This window comes from Archocentrus centrarchus, chromosome 13, assembly GCF_007364275.1.
Source record: "Archocentrus centrarchus isolate MPI-CPG fArcCen1 chromosome 13, fArcCen1, whole genome shotgun sequence".
In the NCBI taxonomy this organism is placed as follows: domain Eukaryota; kingdom Metazoa; phylum Chordata; class Actinopteri; order Cichliformes; family Cichlidae; genus Archocentrus; species Archocentrus centrarchus.
In genome coordinates, this window is record NC_044358.1 from 43,310,197 (window position 1) to 43,322,611 (window position 12,415).

Consider the following 12,415-nt stretch of genomic DNA (forward strand, 5'->3'; position numbering starts at 1 on the left):
GGAAATGCTCCGCTTACACGGAGACACCTGAGCTGCAGAGTTGAAACGAAACATCAAAGCAACAAATTTGTGTCGAGGATTTTTAATAATCAAATTGCGTTACTTCTAGAATCGTTGCAGCCCTAAAACTTGCATTAAATTTTTAGTTTGTGTATCAAAATACATTAAGGTTGGTATTTACCTTTCATGCTGGGATTTTTTTTGTTGAATCGGAAGCCTGAAATTTTCCTTTGACCTTCATTTTCCCTCTTACTTCTCTTGCCGGTTGTTATTTCGATTTATGCAGCACACGCATGACCATAGTAAGATCAAACGTGCACATTGTGAATGAAACTGTCTGTGCTCTGTGGTAGGTTGCAAACTGCGGTGAAATGATACAGGCATAAGCAGCAATAACAGCAGCGACCTAGCCGGGGCGGAGTCTGCGAGGTGCGCTCCTTTGAGAGGCAGAGGAGCTCAGTCTTTGTTGGATTTGAATCAGTACGATTTGCATCCAATAAAAGCAAAGATGTTAACAAATAAATTGGACAGTAATCAATTTAGTGATATTTCCAGAGCTGTGGTCTTGACTGGTCTTGAAATAAAATCCCGAGTCCGCAATGTCTGAGTCCATGACAAGACCGAGACCATCAAAAAGAGGTCTCGAGACCAAGACCGATCTCGAGTACTACAACACTAGTGTTGGAGTGTCTGTTCTGCGTGGAGCAGAACCAAAAATTCGGATGATTGGATTTCTGAGAGGTAACCAGAAAACTGTAAGGTCTGTCAGCAAATAGTTATGACGGCCTGAACCAAAACAATTGCAGTATTTGGAATTTGGCTCCCAGACGGCCTTGGATGGCTGTCTATCTAAAGTGTCTCCTGGAGATATTTTGTAAATAGATGCTCTTCACCACCGCCGTGTTTTGACCTGTATGAACTGGTATCCTGGCAACCAAGGCTGACTATACCATCTTACCATGAACATTATCATGAACTGCTGGTCTGGAAGCTGTGTGACCATCACAGTATCCTGCTCGTCTCCACTGGCAGCCCTTCCCCTACCCACCCCAGTGCTCTCCAGGCTTTAAATGTGCTACTGCTTTGCTGAGGTGTTTTTTGGAACCGCGTAAGGTGTTCATAATGAACACAGTACGAGATGATTTTTTTGAACTTACCTATCCCAGTGTATCTCTTTCTGTTTTTCCTGCTAAAAAATGGCTGCATGACCTCAGACACCTGTCCCCCCTGTTTGTGTTTGTCTCTGCGTTTGTATTTCTTGGATGGGTGTTCTGTTAACTGTAATTTCCCCATTGTGGGGCTAGTAAAGGTATTCGTATACATTTCTCTACAGGTCAGTCAGTGTGTTCTTTGGCAAACTGTAACCTCTTAGCACATGCCTTTTTTTTAACAGTGGGACTTTATGGGGGCTTCTTGCCAACAGATTAGCTTCACACAGGTGTCTTCTAATTGTCTTTAGCGGTCCATTTATCACAGTTCATTTTATGATACTGTGCTTTCACTGACAGTCCACCAGGTCCAATAAAAGGTGGCTGTTCAAAAGAGGTCCAACTTAAAGGAGCTTCCATAATTCTAATCCCTGTCAATCAACAGATTATTTGGGCAAACGGGAAGTCTGGTTTCTGACAAGCTTTTGCAGATAATTTTCATAAGGAAATACAGAAAATGTGTCCTGACAACCATGTAGTTGTACATCATCTGCTAGATGTACCAAAGCATGTACATTATAAACAATTTTTTGATCTTTGCCATACCAAAGTGACTAACACTATGTTTGCAGGTAATTGACCCCTGAGCCAGATGTGTAGCATTCATCTAATAACTGCTAAACAAACTAAATGCACCACCTGGTGGAACACCAGGCATTATAGGACAAGGCCAAATGAATGCAGTCATAATTATGATGTAATTTGGGGAATTCTATACCAATCTTTGGTGGGCCAGATTAAAAAAAACAACTGGCCAGGTGTGGCCTGAGGGCCATAGTTTGCCCAGCACTGAGATATGCAGTAAGGAATAGGACTAGTATGAGAAATATATTTCTTGGCCTCTAGAGGGCACCCACATATCAACTAAACAAGAGGTGGAATTTAAAAAGTGGTCATGTATTTGCTTGTTTTCCCTCTTTTGTCGGTTATGAGTCCCGTTGGGACACAAGTGCTTTTCTTCATCTGCAGCACTTCTGTCTCTCTCCAGCTTATCTGCATGGCTCTGTGGTCCTGTATTAAAAATGCCATCCTGCCTTAGAGATTAAGTATGAACTGTAATGTAAATATGTACTCAAGAACATGAAGTAATTGTTTTTAATGTAAATGGGAGCTGTCCTTTACAATGTCATCAGAATACTCCTGATGTCTTACATGAATTCTGATCATAACATAAGAGGGTGTGGCATCATAGCATTGTAGGTCATACAGCAAGCACACCTGTCATGACCAAAATTTATATATATATATATTCAAAATCAGCATGATTACACAAAAATTAACTTATTACTGCAGTTCTTCAAGATTCTACAAAGCAAAGTCAAAAACACCAGAGGGTGAAAAATAATTCAATTCAATTCAATTCAATTCAATTTTATTTATATAGCGCCAAATCACAACAAACAGTCGCCTGGATTGTGGGTAAAGACCCTACAATAATACAGAGAAAACCCAACAGTCAAAACGACCCCCTATGAGCAGCACTTGGCGACAGTGGAAAGGAAAAACCACAAACACTGAAGTTAGTGGCTGTGTTTACCTGCAACCTTGTAAAACATCCAGTAGCCCTTCAGGCTTCACGCTTAATGATGACTAATATTCTATTTAGGGATGGTTTAGCACAAAACATTGCTGCACCTGACCTGATTGTGAGCAGCATCTTCTGGCAGTGACACCATTCTCATGTCTAGCCCTCCTGCCAAACCCTCAACTCTTCATTTACTTTAGCCGCACTTGCCGGAGAGGGATGCACATGCAAACTGGAAATACTTGCACATTGAGAGGGACTGTTTGTGGTTGATTTATGAGCCTCCTTTTCTCCCTAAAAAAAAAATAGACAAGATATATAACCTTTATGTGATTACGGTCACTGATTTCTCCAAATAGCAATTAGGATAATGTGTTCATACAATTGAACAAATGTTCTCTAGTACAGCTTATTGTTCTCACAAAATTTCTGTTATTGTGCCTGTGTTTCAGTGGAACTGCAAACTCAAACTCAAACTTTGAGTTTGAGTGGCGAAACACCAAAAGTTGCCATCCTGCCAGGGTCACACCCTTTGGCAAAAACTCACAGGTTTGAAAACAATGTAAGGCCAACTCCTTAAGGCTTTCCAGGGGAAATTTGAGATGGTTCTGCCCCACCACCTTAGAGCTGTACCTCAAAGTCTCAAACATGACATTTCCTGTACCCGCTAGGTGGTGCTGCAACTGTCAGTAAATATTATCATATGTATGGGTTCAGGGGCAGGTTTGCAGGTTTGAATGAGAGGCAATCAAAATTTCCTGGCGAATTATCGAAATTCACTGTGGTGTCATGGCCACGCCCTATGGTGAAAACTCACCAAATTTAGATTCCCCCGGTGTGTAGATAAGACAAAACAAATATGAAGTTGATAACATCCAAAACCTCTGAGGTATTAGAGAGAGTATAAGGGCAGGAAATTGCTAAAATCAGCCATTTAATTCAAAATGGTGGACTTCCTATTATGTTTAAGCCATTGGACCCTGTAGTCTTTTTTGCTCATCTGAACATGTGTGTACCAAATTTCATACATGTGCGTGAAACACAGCAGTGGGAATTGAACTAAAGATGGCGCTGTAGAGCCATTTTGAAAGGGCCATGCCTGAAACCATTAAAGTACTTAAATTTTCACCAGACCTTACGTGGGCAAAATTTCATGAGTTTTTGAGCATGTTTAGGCCCTCAAAAAAGCAATTCATTTGCCTAAATGTGCAAAGCAATTACAACAGGGCCTTCGCACAGGTTGTGCTCAGGGCCTCGGGCCCTAATTGTGTTTCAACAACAGCAGCAGCTGTTTTACATGCAGTCTGTGCAGTCTGCAAAAAGGCAGAGCTGTTACCAAGACGTGAGCTCGGATCGAGTGAAAGCGTCCAAAGCAGCAACACTTTATCCTCTAACTTTACTTTGAAACAGCTGGAGGTCCTCCATCAACCACCTGATTGGTAAGTGCCAACGTGAAGAAAAGAGTTTGAAACTGCTCCATCCTTCGCTGTTTGCTTCACACAGCAGGAAAACTGCAGAATGGAAGTTAAAATATGCAGCTACGAAAAAAGTTGCAACCCTATTTTACTTTACTGCTTTCGCTATTCTGTATGAATAATCTCCATCTCCTGTAACATTTAGCTGATGAGGACTGCCAGAGTCTGGCTGGCTCAGAGGCTGGTTCTCGTATGCCTTGCAGTTGTATTTTATGTTAAAATGTTAGAATATTAATAATATTAATTTTGAAATAGGAATTCTTATTTTTTATACCAGTTTTAATTTTGTTCTACTTTACATTAAAAAAAGAATTAATGCAAACTTGTGGTATATTTTATTCACTAACCTAATGAGAATCGAGACTGTTGCATTCATGTACTCTGAGCTTGTAAATCAGCAGCATGATTGTAAATGTGGTATATCACTGACTGGTGGTAAATTGGATGTGTACTACTGAGGCAGAATCCCAGCAGAACACAGCCTGAAATTCTGAGCCTGTGAGCCTGAGCTCAAGGCTAAAGCAACCCTTGATTTAAAGACAAATCTCTGCACTGATCTGCTGCAGCTGATGTGCAGCAAAAGTCATGTGTAGAAAGAGAGACAGTTGAAAAGCTGGGTGGCTTTTAACTGATGACTTGTGTGTATGGTCAGTGATTCAAGTAACACTTAAAGACTTTACCGCCATTAATATCTACACACATTTGCAGATTTATTTACACATTTATAAATCTGATAACACCCACAGATCTGAATGTGCACACACAACACAGATTGAAATACACACATGGATTATGTTCTGCACACACAAATAGTTTTGCTACAATATTAGCCCCATAACTGCCCTGACTGCCATTAGAAAGCTGTAAAAAGTTGTTGTGGTATTTTTGCTTGCCTGGACAGATAAGTGTCAAGCCTCTCTGAAGTACCAAGGTATTGTTTCCTGTGCATTCTAAATAATTTGCTTTGCCACTTCTGTTTTCCAGTTATGCAACAGCTACCTGAGGTGAACAAGAGGATGTCCTTGAGGTGATCAGCATTATAGCCCACAGCAGAAAACGTAGTAGTCTGAAGTTAGGCACCACAGCTAAAGCAAGCGGATGAAGCTATTCAGAGGCAGAGTCCTGGATAGGAAACTGGGAGATCGGTCACATGACAGGGAGTCCAAAAGAAACCCCTAAAAATAAATGAGTAAAGGTCTTGACTTTTTCTGAAGGTATCTTTTAAAAGGCTCTTCTTCTCATTCAGGGCTCAAGCTAAAGTTAAGCCTATGAGTGCTCCTGATGTTAATACCTACCTGCCTTACTGTGCAACCTGGAAAAATATTTATGTACAGTACGGTGGATATTCATATGCCACATTTTACTGAACCTGCATCCTATTCCAGAAAACAGGTTTAGCTAAAAATCTGAGTTTGTTAACCCTGGAATGAGAGAAACTTTCTGTGACTCGTATCCCTCTGCCATACCTGAACCAGCTAAATGACGCTGTTTGACGTTTGGATTCTTAGAATAGATACCAAATGTCACATCAGTGCATTCGTGTGCAGTAGCCAAAATTGAATTCAGTTAGCTGTTATTCATATAATGTATAGTTTTAGTCTTTTTAAGTATACCACGATTTATAATCAGTCAGGAAAAGGACAAATGAAAATCACTGCACATTGTAGATTTATGAGCTGAATACACAATTTGTAGGTTTAATACCCTGACTGTGTGAACAGTGAGTGTCACAATTTCAGTGTGTTCCCTTCATTGAAATGTTTGATGTCCACATAAAATTATTATATAAGGTTTTTGACCTAACCTTTAAAATACTAATCAGTTTACAAGGCAGCCCGGCAAGAACCATTCTCCCAGCAACCGCGAAACCCAGACTCATCCATCGGCTTTCCAGACAGAGAAGTGTGATTCATCACTCCAGAGAGCATGTTTCCACTGCTCCAGAGTCCAGTGGCAGTGTGTTTCACATCCGACAGCTTGCTTTGCGCTTGGTGATGTAAGGCTTGGATTCAGCTGCTGAGCCCTGGAAACCAAAAAGCTCTCTGTACGCTGTTCTTGAGCTAATCTGAAGACCACATGAAGTTTGGAGGTCTGTAGTGATTGACTGCAGAAAGTTGGTGACCTCTGCACACTATGTGTCTCAACAGCCTTTACATACTCTCAACCAACCACAGATGACAGGATCGGGATGGTGACATGGAGTCAAGGAATTTGGGCTCTGATGTTGTTGCAGTCTCTCCCTAAATAGGTCAGACACTTATGCCTCAACATGGTTGTCCATGTCAGATATCCTCTACTTAGCCTTGGGTTATTGATAATGATGGCTGCTGAACTCCACTGTTATCTGTGCCAGTCCAACACAGAGCTTTACTGTAAATTCACCACAGTGCAGCAAACTAACCTGTTTATCTTGCACTAAACTGCAGCATTTTCATGCAACCTTTGAATAACACAAAGTTAATATACCTCAGTTTGTTCAGGATATTTCACAATGTGAAAAAAACATACTGTAACTTCACATTATATACAGATCCAATATCTCGTTTTAAAAATGAGGACATTACATGTAAGCTTTACATTTCTAGGTTATCAAATGTCAAATGTCTTCTGCTCAAGAGGACCATCAGTATTTACTTCTCTCTTTTTACAGTCACAGATCTGTTCTGAAAGTATGGGGACACACAAACATCCACACATCCATTTTCTTAACCACTTATCCAGTTCAGGGTCATGCAGCCTAGAGTTTTTCCCAGCTGACATAGGATGAGAGGCACAGGTACCAAGTCCATTGCTAGGCTGGCAGAAACAATTAAAAAAAAAAAAAAGGAATTATCAGTCAAGGCCAAGATCTTGATGGCAATGGAGGTGTACTGCTTGACCGAGAAATTGAGATTGCCCTAGCACATATTGTTCCAGAGTTTGAATAAACAAACAACAAAAAAAAAGTACCAGTCATGGGCACTTGCTCACGTCTCTTAGATAAGTACAGACTTGCATTTTAAGTGTTTTGCGGGGCCTTTAAACCAAACACTACTGTATTTGCTCACATTAAGTGTGGGGTCTGCTGGTCCTCGGCAGGGATAACTGGAATTATTATGCACTAGATATGCACCAGTGTGCTTCATTTTATCACGGAAATACAGTATCTTTATAAGTCTTTAAAATGAAACTCTTAATTTAGGTGCAAGTTGGAAGTTGAAAAAACAATCCAGTTTAATGCTGAATGGCTCTGAAGAATACTGTGGTCCTTTCAAAGATTATCCTGCCCGTCAGCTTTTCTCTTTTAATTTTGTTTTTTAAGTCAGTAACCATATAAGCAAGACGTCCTCTTTTATCCTGTTTTGTAATGACCACTTAATTGTTGACTTTGTTTATTTAAATTAATTTGACCAATATTTCATATTCAAAAGTTAAATATATAACAAACTATGTGTTTTTGAGATTATTTTGAGGATTTGTGTGCATCCCAACTATATTCCTGATGCTGAGTAAATGAACTGGTTTTTATATAGTGCTTTTCCTACTCTACTTGAGCACTAAGAGCACATTAAACAACATGCCTCATTCACACAAGCACTTTTTTTTTGTACTTTCTTTCAAAGATTCACACTCCAACGAACTCATTGGAGAGCAACTTGTGGTTCAGTATCTTGATTGAACCATCGATCTTGCAAGTGATGAGTGATGCTCATAGGAGATGTGTCAGAAACGTTCCCGGACTGAGTGTTCTGTGTTAGCTAAGAGTGGGGGAGGGATCGACAAGTTGTGTCACCGTGTGATGTAACATCAGAGAGCATGTACTTGTCATCTCAGCTTTCTGTAGCCATTGAATTTTTTTATATGCTCTAAATAGATGCCCTCTGTTTCAGATCATTCAACAATTAACAGATGAAGAAACCAAGGTGAAATTTCTGGTCTGAGGAAAACTCCATCAGAAGCATTAGGAATGCTGCAGCAAGTGTATGGAAATGAAATGATGTCACACTTGTGTTTTTGAGAGGTACACGAGGTTCAACGAGGGACGTGAGGATGTGAAAGAAGACTCCAGGAGTGGAAGGCCTTCAAGAAGCAGGACTGAGTCGAATATGGAGCATGTCAGGCAGATGCGTGCGTGCGTGCATTGGGATCACAGGGACCCAAATCTTCAGTGATAATCTTCCAGACCCTGTCCCAGTTTATTCCCAGCTCATTTGTAGTCAGTCGAACAATCAACAAACAATCCCCACGCACCATCGACATGCTCAACAATGGATGTATGAGTATTTCTTAAACATTATACACTTTAATTTTTTTGTAATTTAATTTGTTGGTAATTTTTCAATAACTGTCGCCAAGTGCTTGCTCATAGGGGGTCGTTTTGACTGTTGGGTTTTCTCTGGATTATTGTAGGGCCTTTACCCACAATACAAAGCGCCTTGGGGCGACTGTTTGTTGTGATTTGGCGCTATATAAATAAAACTGAATTGAATTGAAATTGAATTAATTTTGACTACTCTTGTGACTGACTATCAGGGAGAGCAGGTGGCCCTTATATGGTCATGTGAGGCTAGTGTTGTAGTCAAGACCACCTAACCCAAGACCGAGACAAGACCAAGACCAGAGGGTATCGAGACTGAGACAAGACCAAGACCAGTGCCTGACGCTACATGACCCAATAAAATGTGAAACATGATCAAAATCACTTCTCAAATTGATCTGAAAGATCCACATTCCCATAAAATCATCCTGATATTAAACACTCACAGCTCAAATAAATATAACCATCGTTATTTAATACTCCTGGGTGACTTCCATCATTTATCACAGAATGTAAAACAATTATTCATAGTTCATCACAATAGTCTTAACCTTTATCTGCCTTTCATAAACAATGCATAAAGTTGTGTTGTTTTTAAACCAACAATCTTTGTAAAAATGGGTGCTTTTTCAAAACCACATAGCTAAATGTGTAAAACTGAAAAAATGGCAAACACTCATCGACAGTAAGAACTAAAGCCTTTAATCTTATACAGATTAAAGCTGCAGGATGTAACTTTTATAAAATATCTGGTTTTTACATATTTGTTAAAACTGTCACCATGTCACGACAGTATGAGACAGATAATCTGCGAAAAAAATGGAGCTCCTCCACCTCCTCCCTGAACCGCTCCCAGTCAAAAACAACCAATCAGAGCCAGGAGGAGGGTCTCAGCACTGTCAATCACTCCTCGTGTATGCTGCTCAATGTAGTTGTGTGCGATACGTCAAGATTTGGTATCGATCCTATGCCAAGTAAACACAGGGCCATTATCACCGATACTGATACCAATACTTTTTAATAATTATGAAGAATTATGGTTTAAATGGTTTGAGATTTTTTCCTTTGGATCATTAATTAGTTAAAACCCAGGATAGAATTGGGCAAAGTTTATATGTAAGTAGAAAATACTTTATCAAAATAAAAGTTATTGTTCTGAAACAATAGAATATTAACAAAACAATGTTCCCCATACATTGATGTCTGGATTTATTTATTTTTTGATAAATTAAGTGTACAAAATCATCACTCAAGAACAAATGCAAACTTTTTTCCAGAAAGTATTATAAAAAAAATGTAATAAAAAATGTCCATTCACTAATTTTCTACTAATTTAAATGTAAATTTGATTTAAATGTTTCATAGCACTGTGGGGGGGGGGGGCAAAGTGCTCTGTGCTGTGACAGGAGTGACACTTAGACAGTAGGCTCCCATCTTTGATGAAAATGCAGCACTGCATACAGGAGAGAAACTGAAGCCAAAGTATCGATCTCATTACACTGATATTGATCAATACCAATACAACGTTGGCATCCATATTATTGATATTAGGATCAATCTGCCCACCACTAGCTCAATGTACTAATGGCAGAGAAACAACTTACTTACTTCTCTGCCGTTACCATTGGTGGTGGCCATGGTAACTTCAGGGTTCTAGCAAGAAATATTTCTCACCCCAGCGCTAACGCTAATGCTAATTAGTAAGCTAATGCTAACCGCTAAATGCTGCTCCAACTTGTTAACTGAGTGATGGGGCCTAAGATGTAACTGGAAAGCAGTGATCAGTAATGTTTGTTCTGTTTGTCTTCTTGGATGGGTGTTCTGTTAACTGTAATTTCCCCATTGTGGGATCAATAAAGTATCATCATCATCATCATCATCATCAGTTTTTTTGGACGTGTAGTTACATTTCTTGAGGTGTATGTCAGGTTTGGTTCAGAGAGGATTTTCAGTTATGAACAAAGGACCTCTAAAGAACTCTAAATCAGGCCTTATTAGATCGATAGAATGATAATTTTTGCATATAATCCAGAAAAGTTACATTTATATATCAAGCATTTAATGTGTCCCAGAGTGCCGTTTCCTTCCACTAATGTGTTTGCAGAAATCACATAAAAAAAACATACACAACAAAAACATAATCCAGATTCCTCAGCTGCTAAAAGCATTTCCTACATTTGAATATCAGCCACCATGTTGTGAGCATAAACTATCACGTTTTTAATGCAACAATAGGAAGTGACATCATCTTGCTGGGAACTGTAGCTATTTTATTCTTATAGGCCTCTCTACTGGTGCTGAAAACTCATGTTTGACTATGGCTTTCTGAATACAAGTAGGGCTGCAACTATCAATTATTTTAGTAATCAAGTATTCAATTGATTACTCCGTCAATTAATCAAGTAATTGGATAAGAAATAATTTTTCATTTTAACAATTCATCAGCATATTTTAACTTCCGTACTGCAGATGTTTCTCTGTGTGAAACAAACAGGGTGGATGGAGCAGCTACAAAGTTCTCTTTTCTTCATGTTGCTGATCAGGTGGTTGATAAAAAACATTTTGACGGATCCCATCTGTATGGAAGGGGGTGGGGGGCACCGAAAATTTTCCACTTTTCATTTGGCCTGACCCCCAAAATGGCCAAATGAAAAGTGGAAAATGTGCGGGGAAAAAGACAGTTAAGGGAGAAGATGCAGAGGAGACCTGCACAGGTGAGCTGAAGGTGCATCACTGCTCACACACCAGGAAACGCTGTGCAGCAAAGTCCTGAAGACACAACGCGTCATTAGCACCATAACAGAGACGGTGCCTTCGATCGTCGCTGAGCCACCGGTTACGTGCCCTTACCTGGCGTGAACAGCTGTTTAACACTGAGTGTTTCACCGCTGAGCCGGCTGATCAAAGGAATTTTGAATTATCGTAATTCCGCAACCGTTTGTCCTATCGGAAAAATTAAAAACAGTTTCTGAAAGCTGAGAAATTGCGCTTCACATCCAATATAGGTTTTATTACAGTAAAAGTTCACAAATGGCGGTACCTTTGTCCTGCAGCTTCAGGGATGAAATCAGAGCAGGTCTCCACCGCTGTGTTTGCAGCTGCACTTTTTGCTGATAAACTGGACACACGGCGCAGTTTATGAAGCGTTTTTCCGCATGTGAAGCACAAAAACTTACATCACAATTTTTACCTGAAAAATTAGGAAATTTTCATCAGCTTGAAATATTCTCATTTTTCCTGATGACATTTTTGAATAAAAATATAATTTTATATCTTATTTAATGTGTTGAGGAAAAAGTTGCTGTATTCTGACCATTCAAATCATATTGCTGTGTCTTCAATTTTGGCCCTTCATATGATTGAGTTTGACACTCCTGCCATACTAATTAGACCAACAAAAATTCTTTCCGTACCATTTTGTACAGGAATTTATACTATATCACAAGCTACAGCACACATTCCACTGTGCAAAATGTGAATGTTTTAATGTGAACAAAAAGTTATGCCTGAAAGATGCAATGTTTCATTTCTTTCAGAGCAGGACCCTCGCATATAACATAATACACATCTCACATCTTATGAGCGACAAGATTCTTTTTTCATTTTAACTGGGCCAAATCACTTATATTAAAACCAAACTAATGGAACTGCTGTAATCTGATTCTTTTAATAAGCCATGTAACTTGCTATGATCCCTGGTTTATAACAGGTGTAATACTGGTGTGTGGCCACAGCGTGCACATCTGATGTTGCTCACAGCGGTACTCAGTGTGCTCAGGGAGCTTTTGTGTATGCCCATACACATGACAAATTAGAGGGAACATTGTTTCAGACTGAATATGAAACCTGGGGCTGCACCAAGGCCTGATATAAGATGAATAAGGATGAATCATGCAAAGCTACTCTAGCA